This window comes from Artibeus jamaicensis, unplaced genomic scaffold (genome assembly GCF_021234435.1).
Source record: "Artibeus jamaicensis isolate MK-2021 breed Jamaican fruit bat unplaced genomic scaffold, CSHL_Jam_final contig_452, whole genome shotgun sequence".
NCBI classification, from domain to species: Eukaryota; Metazoa; Chordata; class Mammalia; order Chiroptera; family Phyllostomidae; genus Artibeus; species Artibeus jamaicensis.
In genome coordinates, this window is record NW_026521837.1 from 10,481,578 (window position 1) to 10,496,755 (window position 15,178).

A 15,178-nucleotide genomic window follows, 5' to 3' on the forward strand; every position below is an offset into this window, starting at 1 on the left:
ATTGTAATTGATCTTGTAATTGTAAGAAATAATCCAGTATACCCTTCACCGAAAGTTCCCTAAATAGTAGCATCTTACAAAATTATAGTATAATATTATAACTAGAAAATTGATAGTAATAAATTCCATCAGGCTTATTTATATTTTACCTGTTCTACACATACTCATTTTTGTGTGTATCTGCCTACATTTAGTTCAGTGCCGTTTTTTCACATGTGTAGATTCCAGTGACTACCACATAGTCAAGAGAATAGTTCTATCAAAGGGATCCTTCGCTGTCGCCAGGTAGCTCAGTTGGTTGGTAGATTGTCCTATGTACCAAAAGATTGTGGATTCGATTCCCAGTCAAGGCACATGCCTAGGGTGTGGTTTCAATGCCTGGTTCTGGCATGTATTGGAGCCAACGGACTGATATTTCTCTTTCACATCAACGTTTTTCTCCCCACCTTCCTCTCTCTCTAAAATCAATAATTAAAAAAATATATAAATCCCCAGATGAGGATTAAAAAGAAGGATCCTTTATGCTACTCTATTATAGCCAGACCCTCCCTCCTACCCATCGCAGTAATTCCTGGAAGCTACCAATTTGCTCACCATCTCTATAATTTTGTCATTTCAAAAATGTTATCTAACTGGAATCATGCAGTATGCAATCTTTTGAGATTGGCTTTCTTTTTCACTAAGCATAATTCTCTAAAGATCCATCCACAGTGTTCTGTGACCAAGTAGAATCTGCAGTACTATAAACCCTATTTGTCCCCTCCCATAGTTGTAATTTCTAATCTCCAATGTGAATGTATCTGGAAGTAAGGTTTTTACTAGATAATTAAGGTTAACTTTGGGTCCTAAGGATGTGACCTAATTTAATAAGATTATGACCTTATAAAAAGAAGGAGGAAAAGGATGGGTGGGGTGGAGAAGAGGAGAAGAAGAAAAGGAAGAAGAGGAGGAGGAGGAAGAGAGAGGTTCCTCTAGTCCTCTTTCCCTCCGCTGTGTGAGGACACGGTGAGAAGGCAGCCAGGAAGAGAGCTCCCACCGGAACACAACGTGCCGGCTCCCTGACCTCCGATGTTCAGCCTCCAGAACTATGAGATGGTACATTTCTGTTGCTTAAGCCATTCAGCCTATGGTATTTTGTTATGGAATCTTGAGCTAATACACATGGTGTAGATATATCAGTTTATTTAACAAGTTTGTTTAACACAGGGCCCCTGGGTTGCTTCCAGTTTGGGCTATTATAAACAGAACTGCTGTTAACATCCATGTACATGTTTTTGTGGTACATGAGTTTTCATTACTCTGCAGTAAATGTCCAATATTACAAATGCTGAGTCATATAATAAGTGCATGTTTAGTTTTGTAAGAAACTGCCTAAACTTTTTCTTGCAGGCTGCGCAATTCTGTGTTCTCACCAGCAACATATGAGTAATCTCGTTTCTCCACTTCCTTATCAGCATTAGATATTATCACTATTTTTTATTTAGACAGTCTCATAGAGGCATAATATCTCATTGTAGTTTTAATTTGCATGTTCCTAATGGCTAGTGATGTCAAACATCTTTTCATGTGGGTCTTACTAGATTTTAAAAACTATATTGAACTATATTTTAAAAGCCCTGTGGATTATTTTTTTAAAGACATACTCAACACCAAAATTTTGGTCAAGGGATTTATATTATAAGGCAAAATATGTTTAGTCCTTAAAGCTCAATTTTTAGTTGTAAAATTCCAAGAAAATGCAATCTATATTTTTTAGACTCATTGAAAATAGAATAGATACTTGAATTGTGGATGTTACCAATCATTATTATTTGTCTGTGGAGTCACTTTTGTATATTTTTAGACATATGTTTTGATATAATAATTTAGTTCAGACATTAGCCATTCTGTGAGTCTTATCTCACATGGGACTGGGAAGTTGTCCCCGCACACCCTGTAATTCTGCAAAGCACTATGGGAGGACCAATACCTTTTTAAGGAGACACATGGGCATTAGGAGTCTTTTTCAGACAGTATTCAGAAATCATGACTTATGGCTTTGGCTTTCATATGTCTTCCTAAATACCTGCAGTGTAAAGGTTAATAGGAGCCATAATAATGAGTTTCATAAAAGTAAGCTGAGTTGGAACTACAGGGCCCAGTAGAAGTACTACCAGCTTGAGTATGATTGGTAGGGTAATAATATGGACATAATAATTTATAGTTTTAATTTGAACATGTCACCTGAAATCTCATACGGTGTGCTTAAGTGTGATATTGTTACATTACAGGATTACATGTTTATTATTTTGTAATAAAAGATTTTGTAAATAACACAGGGGTGGTGTATGTGATAGACCCTGTATTTTGTTTGTGTATGCGTTAATGGGAGCCTGGGTCGGCTTTTAGTTTTTTTCATGTGGTAGGTTAATTCTTTGATCCTCATAATCACTTGTGAGAAACATTCTCTTTTTACCTTTATTTTATCTATGAAAAAATTGAGGCTTAGGATTGATCATTGCTGAAGGTCATAGAGTGAAGATGTCGGAAGTTAAACCCATTTACCTGACTCTAGAGCACACGTGTTCTCCATTTTGTCAAAATAAAATTTCTCACAGTACTTCAGAAATAACACTCTAAATTAAACATTGATTGGAAAGGATTCATTGGTACTGTAGATTTAGCATACAAGTAACATGAGGGAAAATTAGTTCTAAACCATATTTCACCACTAGCCAGCAGGTACAAACAAATCTGTCAAGTTAAAACTAGGTGGTCAAATTATTTTTCTTTTAAAGTTTCATCAAATCATCTATATAAAATTTTCCTTAGTGCTTTATAATAAAAAGAGGTTTTTTTCCCCTAAACAAGAGCAATTAACTAATAGTTTAGCAACTGCCAACACTTTAAATATTCAACTGTTTGCTGTGACTTATTAGGTTTTTACAAATAACTGCCATAGAAGTCATTTAAACATGTTTATAAAAAGACCATACTTTTAGTCAAAAATATTTTTTATTATTTGTAATGCCATTTTTTTATTCTGAAGTTATTTGATAATGGTGATCCTTTCTCAATCAGCATACTCTGTTGACTTTTAAAACCAAGGATTCCTTTTAAATCTCTCTAGCCTTTAGATACAAAGTCACTGTTTGGTTATGTGTTTCTGCCAAAACTGTCTGCAGAAGAATGCTCAAAATGTAAAGTGTACAACTTTTCATCATTTTGAAACCTTTGTCCTCCAATTCTCCACAGTCAGCTTGTACTATAAATTTTCTCTCTTTATTGGCTCCTTTCAGTCTGTATAAAATACTTAGGTTTTATCATGTTGAAAAAGAAAAATATAAACAAATAACCCTTCCTTAATGCTGTGCTTTTTAAGTCTTCTATCATAGCTCCCTCCTTTGCTCATCATCCTGAAGAGACGGTGACTGTCCCTTTTCTGCACTCCCGAGCCAGCACCCTGTGGTGTGGCTCTGCTCCCCACCCTTAATGGCCTCCTCAACATTGTCATGTTCAGTGGACATTTTAAGTCCTCCTCTTACCTAACATTCTCTAATATTTAGGACTGAGGACCATTTTTTTTCTACTTGATACTTAACATTGTGCTCCTTTAACATTTTTTAAGATAAAAAATTATTTTAACTTCTATTTCTGATGAGAGAGGGAGAGGAAGAGCAGAGATGAAAGAGAGATATTATTTAAGAAAGAGCATTTTTAAAACTCTTCTTTATGGTATTAACTAGTAAACACTACCTGTGTAGGATTGTTATATAATTTTTGATTTCTGAGTTCTTCTTTCTATAAAGTGTTCTGTGAGGGTTTGTGGGGTAACACAGAGCAACAGATACTCTACTTGCTTATTCCAAGATGACTGTATATCTCTTGATTTGTAAGTCAAGATTGCTGGCCCTTTATTTGAACCTATATTTATAGTTTTTCTCTTTAGATGTATATAACTGAATAAAGGGGAGGTATTTCATAAAATAGAGCACAGAGAAACACAGAGGACATCAGTAGAATTCTGCATTTTAACATGGGCTTGGGAAGACCTGAGTCTGAGCTAGGAATCCCATTGAGGCAAAGAGTAAAGAGGACACAAATCTTTTATTCGATTTTAAATTGTTGGATTTGTACCTACCGTCTATGCTACTTATTTTCTGTACCTTCTCCCCCCTTCTCCTCCTCCAACTCCCCTGTTGCTAACCCTCCATATGATCTTCATTTCCATGGTTCTGCTCCTGATCTAGCTGTCCTCTTAGTTTGTTTTTATTTTAGGTGTGGTTCTTAATAACTGTGAGTGTGCTGTCCTTTCACTGTTCATCTTTTTTATCTTCTTTTTCTTAGATAAGTCCCTTTAACATTTCATATAATAAGGGCTTGGTGATGATGAACTCCCTGAATTTGATCTTATCTGAGAGGGGGAGGGCAAGAATAGTATGGGAAATATAGAATCTAAAGAACTTGAGACACGTGATCATAAACTAAAGGGGAAGGAATGGGGGGGAGAGGTGTGCAGGGTGGAGGGGAAAGAAGCAGGGAAATAGAACTGTAATGGCATAATCAATAAAATATATTTTAAAAAGACATGCATAGGCACTTTAGATTTGCATTGGTGGACACAGCTGGGATTGTCTACTACATATAGTTGAGGTGTTGGATTTATTAGATAAAAATGATGATCATTCTTTCAAATAAATATATTACAATTTTTGAAAAAATAAATAAATAAATAAATAAATAAATAAATAAATAGTTGGATTTGTAACACTCTTTTCTCCAGCGTAAGTGAATCTGATATTTAATTCACAGACACTGTTGGACAGCACAGCAAATGAAGCCAGAATAGATGGAAGTTAACTCTAAAATTACTTTCCTTCTTCATACTAACTGTATCTTTTCTACAAAGGTCAGTAATAACAATTTTATTTGGGGCCTGCAATAGAGAAGATAAAAAAAATCAAATGACATCTACAAATGTCAAATTCCTTGTTCATCTTTTTTCCTCAAAGTCTTGGAGAATAAAAAATAATATGGCTTTTGAAAATCATTTGGATGATTGTGGACTAATGGTATATAGTGTAACAATAAGCTGTTCCTGCTGAGTTATTTATATCAAAGAAAACCATTTACAGACCTTTAGTACATGAAATAAGCAGTAATTAACTTTTTTTAGGTGCTTATATGGAGCAGGGAACTGTGGTGATGACTTTATATGAATTATCTTATTTAATAATTTTTTCTGCATTTAAAAAATTTATTTATTTTAATTTTTCAAGTACAGTTTCCTGTCTTTTACTCCCATTCCAGCCCACTCCCCCCATCCCTCCCCAGCTCCCTCCCCTTTCCACCCCTGTTAGTTTTTGTCCATGTGTCTTTTATACTTGTTCCTGTAAACTCCCCTTTTCCCCTGAAATTCCTTCCCCTCTCCCCTCTGGACACCCTCAGCCTGTTCTCTATTTCAGTGTCTTTGTTTATATTTTGCTTGTTTATTTGTTTTGTTGTTTAGGTTCCTGTTAAAGGTGAGATCATATGGTATTTGTTTTTCAACACCTGGCTTATTTCACTCAGCATAATGCTTTCCAGTTCCATTCATGCTGTTCCAAAGGGTAGGAGCTCCTTCTTTCTTTCTGCTGCATAGAGTCCCATTGTGTATATTTACCATAGTTTTCTGATGCATTCATTTGATGATGGGCACCTAGATTGCTTCTAACACTCAGCTATTGTAAATTGCACCTCTATGAACATCCGTGTGCACAGGTTCTTTTGGATTGGTGTTTCAGGGTTCTTAGGATATAATCCTAGAAGTGGAATTGCTGGGTCAAAAGGCAGATCCATTTTTTAGTTTTCTGAGAAAATACCATAATCTTTCCCATAGTGGTTGTACCAGTCTGCAATTCCACCAACAGTGCACCAGGGGCCCCTTTTCTCCACAACCTCTCCAACACTTGTTGTTTGTTGCTTTGTTTATGATGGCCATTCTGACTGGTGTGAAGTGGTATCTCATTGTGGTTTTAATTTGCATCTCTCTCATGGCTAATGATACTGAGCATCTTTTCATATGTCTCTGTATCCTGTGTGTGTCCTCCTTGTAGAAGTGTCTGTTCAAGTCCCTTGCCCAGCTTTTAATTCAGTTGCTTGTCTTAGAGTGGAGTCATGTAAGTTCTTTGTGTATTTTGGAGATTAAACCCTTGTCTGAGGTATCACTGGCAAATATGTTTTCCCATACAATTGGTTCTCTTTTTATTTTAATACTGTTTTTCTCTAGTCATGCAGAAGCTTTTTATTTTGGTGAGATCCCATTTGTTTATTCTTTCCTTTATGTCCCTTGCTCTAGGGGACATATCAGTGAAAATATTGCTCCATGAAATATCTGAGATTTTCCTGCCAATGTTCTCCTCTAGGACTTTAATGGTGTCACAGCTTATATTTAAGTATTTTATCCACCTTGAATTTATTTTGGTGTATGGTGTAAGTTGGTGCTCAAGTTTCATTTTTTAGCCCATAGCTGTCCAGTTCTCCCAACATTATTTGTTGAAGAGGCTATTTTTACTTCCTTTTATGTTGTTGCCCTCTTTGTCGAATATTAATCGACCATAGAGATTTGGGTTTATTTCTGGGCTCTCTGTTCTGTTCCATTGGTCCCTTTGCCTGTTTTTCTGCCAGTAACAGGCTGTTTTGATTTACAGTGACCTTGTAGTACAGTTTGGTATCAGGTATTGTGATCCCTCCTACTTTGTTCTTTCCCCAAATTGCAGCTGCTATTCAGGGTCATTTATGGTTCCATATAAATTTTTGAAGTGTTTGTTCTATATCTGTGAAATATGCCATTGGTACTTTAATAGGTATTGCACTGAATCTGTAGATTGCTTTGGGTAGTATGGACATTTTGATGATGTTAATTCTTCCAATCCATGAACACGGTATATGTTTCCATTTGTTTATGTCTTCCTTGATTTCTTTCATCAGTGTTGTGTAGTTTTCTGCATACAGGTCTTTTACTTCCTTGGTTAGGCTTATTCCTAGGTATTTTATTTTTCTTTTTGCTATATCGAATGGTGTTTTTTTTTCTTGATTTCTGCTTCTGCTGTTTTATTGTTAGTATACAAAAATGCCTTTGATTTCTGGATATTGACTTTGTATCCCGCTGTTTTGCCAAATTCATTTATTAGGTTGAGCAGTTTTGGGGTAGAGTCTATAGGATTTTTATGTAGACTATCATGTCATCTGCAAACAATGACAGTTATATTTTCTCTTTTCCAATTTGGATGCCTTTTATTTTCTTTCCTTGTATGATTGCTGTGGCTAAAACTTCCAATACAATATTGAATAGAAGTGGTGAAAGTGGACAACCTCGTCTTGTTCCTGATCTTAGTGGAAAAGATTTTAATTTTTGCCCATTGAGTATGTTGTTGGCTGTAGGTCTCTCATATATGTTCTTTATTATGTTAAGGAATGTTCTTTCTATTCCCACTTTGCTGAGTGTTTTATCATAAATGGGTGCTGTACCTTATCAAATGCTTTTTGTGCATATATTGTTATGATCATGTGATTTTTGTCTTTGCTTTTGTTTATGTGATAAATTACATTTACTGATTTGTGAATATTGAACCATCCTTGCATCTCTGGGATGGTCATGGTGTATGATCTTTCTAATGTTTTGTTAGATGCAGTTTACCAATATTTTATTGAGGATTTTAGCATGTATGTTCATCAGCGATATTGGTCTGAAGTTTTTTTCTTTGTTGTGTCTTTATTTGGTTTTGGGATTAGGATGATGCTGGCTGCATAAAAAGAGTTTGGGAGTGTTCCATCATTTTGAATTTTTTGGAATAGTCTGTGGATGATAGAGATTAGCTCTTCCTTAAATGCTTTGTAGAATTCTCCTGTGAAACCATCTAGTCCACAGCTTTTGTGTGTCAGGAGTGTTTTGATTACTGTTTCAACTTCATCAGCTATTATTGGTCCGTTCAGTCTTTCTGCTTCTTCATTGAGTTTTGGAAGATTATATTTTTTTAGAAATTTGTCCATCTGACCTACGTTTTCAAATTTCTTGGCGTACAGTTCTTCATAGTAATTTCTTACAATCCCTTCTATTTCTGTGGTGTCAGTTGTAATCTCTCCTCTTTCATTTCTGATTGTGTTTATTTGAGTCCTCTATCTTCTTTTCTTGATGAGCCTGCTTAAAGACTTGTCAATTTTGTTTATCTTTTCAAAAAAACAGCTTCTGTATTCATTGATCCTTAGAATTGTGCTTTTAGTCTCTATGTAATCCAATTCTGCTCTGATTTTGGTTATTTCCTTCCTTCTACTTGCTCTGGGCTGTCTTTGATGTTGTTCCTTGAGTTCTTGTAGGCATAGGGTTAAGTTATTTGTTTGAAATGTTTCAATCTTTTTTTAGGTAGGACTGTATTGCTATGAACTTCCCTCTCAGGACTGCCTTCGCCGTGTCTCATAAGTTTGGGGTTGTCGTGAGTTCATTTTCATTTGTTTCCAGAAATTTTCTGATTTCTTCCCTAATTTCATTCTTGATCCATTCGTTGTATAATAGCATGCTATTCAATCTCCATGATTTTGAATGTTTTGGGGTTTTTTTCCTTTGGGGTTGGTTTCTAGTTTCAGTCTCTTGTGGTTGGAGTAAATGCTTGGTATGGTTTCAATTTTCTTGAATTTGTTGAGGTTTGTTTTGTGTCCTGTCATGTGGTCTGTCATTGAAAATGTTCCATGTGCATTTGAAAAGAACGTGTATTTAGCTTCTTTGGGATGAAGAGCTCTATATATATATATCGGTTAAGTCCATTTCATCTAGGGCATTGTTCAATGCCACAATATCTTTGTCGACATTTTGTTTGGAAGATCTGTCCATTTTTGACAGTGGGGTATTAAATCTTCTACTATAATTGTGTTGTTGTCAATATCTTTCTTGAAGTCCTCTAAAATTTTCTTTATATATTTGGGTACTCCTATGTTGGATACATATATATTTACAATGTTTATGTCTTCTTGGTGGATTCTTCACTTGAGTGTTATGAAGTGACCTTCTGGGTTTCTTTTTATGGCCCTTTTTTTGAAGTCTATTTTGTCTGATATGAGTATTGCTACCCCGGCTTTTTTTTTTTTTTTTTTTGTCTGTTTGCTTGGAAAATTTGTTTCCAACCCTTCACTTTTAGTCTGTGTAGGTCTTTTGTCCTGAGGTGGGTACCTTGTAGGCAGCATAAGCGGGGTCATGCTTTCTTATCCATTCAGTTATTCTATGTCTTTTGATTGGAGCATTTAATCCATTTATGTTTAAGGTTATTATTGGTAAGTACTTATTCATTGCCATTTTTGTACCTGTGTTCCTCTCTGCCTCTCTCTTTTCCTTCCTTTCCTTAGATCAGTCCCTTTAGTATTTCTTGCAGAGCTGGTATGGTGGAGGTGTATTCTTTTAGACTTCTTTTATCTTGGAAGCTCTTTATTTGGCCTTCTATCTTGATTGAGAGCCTTCTGGGTAAAGTAGCCTTGGTTGCAGGCCTCTGGTTCTCATTACTTGGAGTATTTCTTGCCATTCTCTTCTTGCTTGCAGCACTTCCATTGAGAAGTCAGCATCTATCCCTATTGGGGCTCCCTTGTATGTTACTTCTTTTTTCTCCCTTGCTGCCTTCTAGATTCTCTCTTTGTCTTGGAATTTTGCCATTTCAATGATGATGTGTCTTGAAGTGGGCCTCTTTGTGTTCCTTGTGATTGGGACTCTGTGTTTCCTGGATTTGTGTGACTTTTTCTCTCATCAAATTAGGAAAGTTTTCCCTCATTACTTTTTCAAATAGGTTTTCTATCCCTTGTTCTTTTTCTTCTCCTTCTGGTATCCCTATTATTCAGATATTATTACATTTCATATTGTCTTGCATTTCTCTTAATCCCTCTTCATTCTTTTGAAGCCTCTTTTCCTTTTCTTACTCTTTCTGGGTGTTTTTTTCTACTTCATCCTGCAACTCGATAATCTGATGTGCTGCTTCATTGATCCTGCTTTTGATTCCTTCTACTGTTTTCTTCAGTTCAGAAATTGTATTCTTCATTTTCTCTTGGCCCTTGTTGATAGTTTCTATATCCTTTTTCATCTTGTTATAGTTTGCAGTGAGTTCATTGCAGTTCCCCTGTAGTTTCTGGTAGCTCATTGTGAGGTCTTTGATCTTCCTGATAACCATTCCATTGTATTCAATATCTGATTACTGACTTGCCTCTATTTCATCTAGCATTCTTTCTGAGGCTTCCTCCTTTCCTTTAATTTGGGGATTGTTTCTTTGTCTTCCCATTGTTTATGAGACTCTTCTTATTAGCTTCAGCTTCTTAAGTTGATTTGTTCTGGCTCCCTGGTTTCTGGTGTGAACTTCTGTGGTAGAATACCTATGTGATTTAGTTACATGGTCTCCTTGATCTCCCAAGCTCACTGGTCTTGGGCTGTCCTTTTAGTTAGCTCTGTGTTTGTATTTGGGTTTTGATTGTTTTTGGGTCTTTCTTTTGTGGGTCCTTCCCATCAGCTGGTTAACTGGTGGTCACTCTGTTCACCATCTCTTGTAATCTGTTTTGCTGGTGAGGTTGTGATGAAGCTAGTTCTTCAGTGTGTACAAGGTTTTGAGGATTCTCTTTTGCTCTTGTTCAGTTGTTTGTACTGGGTAGTTTCTCCACTATTTGGTTGTATTTCCAGATAGGTTTTGGGTTGAGTTACTGTGGCTTCCACTTCCTCCTTCACCTTCTTCTATTGTTATCTGTTGACGGTTCCTTTGTTGTTGGGTTTCCTCTTCCAGGGGATATCCTGGTGTTCACCGCTTCCACTTACTCTTTCTTTGTGATCAGTTGGAGGGGAAGGCAAAATGGTTTATGACAGCAGAAAAGTATTCTATGATATCTATAGTAGTAGCCAGTAGAGAAGAAATAGGAGATCCTTTGGCTATGTATAGTGTTAACCGTGATCTTCAACCCAACTAGCCACTTTTAAAAAAGGATGGAAAGAAGATAAGACTCTTGTTGGGGAGGGAAGTATTGTGAGTTGGATCTAAAAAGCAGTGAGGTTGTGGGAGGTCAGATTCTGAGGTAAGATGAGAAAAAGGATAGTAAATAGGTATAGTGTGTGAAGAATAAATAGAGTTAACCACTATAGTAATAGAGTTCAGGAAACTGTGAAGTAGGCTAAGGTCCAGGAGGGGTGATGTGAAGTATTTACAATTGTATAGAACAGCTATTATTTACAGTAATATTAGAGCAACAATCATATGACAGAATCTATGTGACCTGGATAACATGAGTAGGGGGTATAGAACTTTGAGTAGTGTGCTAAAGGAACACAAATGACATGAAAGACAGTAAATTAGCAATACACTGTGGAAAAAAGAACAGGGGAACCTGTCAAATGGTACAATATAAGCAAAGCAAAGAAGACTATACAGAAAGAAGAGGAATACAAAAATACTATTAAAACAAAAGATGTAAGAATAATAAACAAATAATAACACAAATATGCAGTAGCTTGTAGTTTCTCTGCAATAGCAAAGTGAAATTTGTCTCACTGTCTCAACTGTTGGGATGCCTCCTCTTTGGGTACATCTCTGGTCCTTTTACAGTTCCAAGTTTTTTGTCTCACTTGTAGGTATTTAAAAAAGAAAGAAAGAAAGGCAGGAGAAGGGAGGAAGAAGAGATGAAATGGAAAGAAAGGAAGGAAGAATAAAACAAGAAAGAAGGAAAGAGGAAAACGGTATTGAAAGATAAAACAATAATTTTAAAAAGTACAAAAAACAAACCGCCACCTCTTATTGGTTTCAAACTGGCCAAACCAGTTTTTCTGGTCTTGCTGGCTGCAGCAGGCTGAGGAGCGATTAGAGTAGATTTTCCCCTCCCTTCCTGATGTGTAGTCAACCAGTCTTGCAAGCATTCTCCCAAGAGCTAGTCAGGCAGCTTTCCTGGGCACCTTATATGGGGTATCCTGGTCTTCTTTAGACCGCTGTTTCCCAGGGGATTATCCCTGCAGGCTGGGGTGTGGGTGCACGTGTACACCCGGCCAGGCTGCCTGGGTCCTGCAGGTTTGGGCGTGAACCCTTCCCGGCGCTATGGGGGAACACAGGGCGTTTTGTGCTACCTTGGGATTGTTGCTGGACTAGGTGGGGAGTAAGTTGGGTAGCTGTTGCAGGAGAATCCCCCAAACAGTTTTACTTTTTGAGAAATTCCTCCTACTCAAGCCTGCTGCTCAGCACAGTTCAATTCTCCAGCCAGACCAGTGACTATCAGGGTCAGTGTGCGTCACTGCGGGGCTCTCAACTCTCCCAAGCCAGCGACCACAGACTCTGCAAATGATCATGGCCCTTGTGAGTTTGCCTCTTTGTCCTTATTCCCTTCTCTGCAACTTCAAGCAACCGGGTTTCTCCCAGTGCTGCTCAAACCCTGCTTAGCTGGGGAGGGAGGGAACAGTTGACCTGGCTCTCTCCAAAGGACTCTGTGGCAGGCCCACTGCTCCCAAAGAGTCTGTGGTAGACCCAGCACCAGTGCCAGGTGCTGGGTGCTGGGTGCTGGGCACTGGGCCTGGGGCTTCAGCCGCAATTCCTGCACTGGTCCCTGGGACCTTATTGTCCTGCAGCCTTCTCCTTACCTTCTGGTTTTTCAGTGTCTGCTATGATTTTTGATCTTTTATTTTCATATATGCTGGGGTACTGTTGGCTGTTTGCTGTGTTGCTCTGTAGATCAGCCAGGTTTTTCTCTGGTGTGTAGGGGGAAGTGGAATCCACTGTCCTACTCCATCGCCATCTTCCAGGTTCTTATTTAATCATTTTAACAGCCCAATATGGCAAGAACTATAATGATACCTAACTAATAGACTAGGAATTTGAAATTTAGAGGAATTCATAATAACTAAAGTTCCACAGAGTAACTAATAGATCTGGCTTTAATTCTAAACAATACTGCTGATGTAAGCAGCTAAATATACAGATGCATGCAGTTATGATGGGACTAAACCATGACCTTGGAATGCCACTGGCCCTCACAGTATTTCCTAAGAAAATTTCAAGGACCCTCAGTTCTAGCATATCAGAAGAAAATCAGAATTTTTCACTCCAAATTATTTACTAGGTGTTCTTAGACTCCTTTCCCTACTGAGCATCAGTTTAAATGATTTTAAAGGAAGACAAAAGGTATAAATACACAACCATCATTCACCCAGTTCAAGCCACAGCCCTAAGAGCATCTCTATGCTCCTATTACTGTCACATTGAATCCATCAGCAAGTTTAATTTTTTAATCATCCAATATGAGTGTTATCACTGCTTACAGTCGTCCTCACTAGCACCTTAGTCTGAACCATAGTAATCTTTTTTGCAGACCATGTCCGTGGCTTCCTGAGTGGTATGCCTGCTTTCTCCCTTGAGCTCTCCAACTAATTCTCCAAACTCAGAGTGACCTTTAAAAACATGTTTTATCATTTTTGTCTCCTGCTTTAAAAAGTATCATGGGTTATCATTACAATGAGAGTAAAATTTTCAACATTTGTACATGACATGACAGCAACTTGACCTCACCTCTGTTTACCCTTTTATTCTACTCTGCTCTGAGTACCCAGGCTTCCTCTCTATTATTCCTCAAGGAATATAAATCTATACCTTTTGGGGGACTTTAGCATTTGACATTTTTCTTTCTGGAACATCTGCATGGCTCACTTCCTCATTATTTTCAGTTGTTGTCTCCTAGGAGAGATTTTCCTTGACTATTTTATCTAACACAACTCAGCTCCTTCCTAACCCTTGTTCTCTTTCCCTCCCTCCCTTTCTTTTCTGACCACACTTCTGTGCTAGTAATTATCTTTGTTCCCTCCTCCCCTAACTCTATTCTATGCTCTCCTCTGCTGGCTGTGTGCCTCGTGAGGCTGACTTTTGTGGACTGCCTCCTCCAAATTTCACTGCCCCTTGGCTTCTGGCTAGGATGAGCAATGGAGCACTGGCGAAAGCTAGAGAGAGATGATCAGGGTATTCATCATTCTCTCTCTTTCTTTGTGTGTTGAGTCTGTTCTAGCTGTGGGGGACTTCCTTTAGGGCCACAGCTCTTGACTGTGGTACTTTTCCCACAGCCCCACTTTTTGTCTTCTTCCAATAACACAGTTCTCTTTGCTTTCCTTTCAGGCTTAGATTGGTTACAGCTTCCCCTTGTTGCTGGTCCCTGGGCACTTTATCATCCTCTGTGCCTTTCTTCAACCCTGACCCTATTTCTGTATAAAAGTTTGTTTATTAACACTCTTTAATTAAGCTCATTGCCATCTGCATCCTGCCTCAAATCTAAATGATTCGACCTCTCTTCCCCTTATTGGAAATTTGATATTTATTTGTCTTGTATCATCTAACTTTGCCACCAGAATGTAAGTTTTATAAGGTATGATAAGCAGAATTATGCCCCCCATCCCCACTGAGATGTACACATCCTGACCCCGTGAGTGAGTCACCTTCCTTGGCAAGACAGACTATGCAGGTGTGAGTAAGGAGACAGACTCTGAGATGGGAAGATTATCCTAGATTGTCTATGTTGGCCCATTCTAATCATTCTAGGTCTTAAAATCAGAGAAACATTCCTGTTGAGGTCAGACAGATGAGACAGAAAGAGAGTTTGAAAGCAGGAGAGAAACTCAATTTGCCATTGCTGACTTTGAAAAGAGAAAGAAATCACAGGCCGAGGAGTGGAGTCAGTTTGTAGAAGCTGGGAACATGGTCAGGTGGCAGCCAGCCAGGAAAGGAGACTCAGTTCCAGAAACCACAAGGAGCTGAATTTTACCAGTAATCAGAAGGAGAAGGAAATGGATCCTCCCAGCACCCTACCAGCTTACTGTGTGAAATGTGTTAGACTTCTGACCTACAGAATTGTAAAGTGTCACCTGCCCATACCACTGAATCTGTGATAATATGTTAGGACAGCAACAGGAAACTAATGACTGGGACATTATTTGTCTGCACCTTTGTTGTGTGTACAGTGCCTAGAACAGTGCCTGCACATGTAAAGATGCTCAATAAATATCCGGTAAATTAATGAATTGGTTTGTTAATGTATTTAAAAAAAATCCTTCATCTTAACACAAAGCATATGAAAGAATATAATTATTTAAAATACAGATATACCTCGGATATATTGAGTGTTCGTCTCTAGACACCATAATAAGGAGGGTATTGCAATAAAGCAAGTCATATTCTTTTTT

At 37.8% G+C, this 15,178-nt stretch overlaps 1 protein-coding gene across 1 annotated transcript in view; it reads left to right on the forward strand.

Moving 5' to 3' along the window:
• The window catches only part of GRID2 (glutamate ionotropic receptor delta type subunit 2), a 1,451,106-nt gene that overhangs the window by 820,610 nt on the left and 615,318 nt on the right, over positions 1 to 15,178 (forward strand). The window lies entirely within an intron of this gene.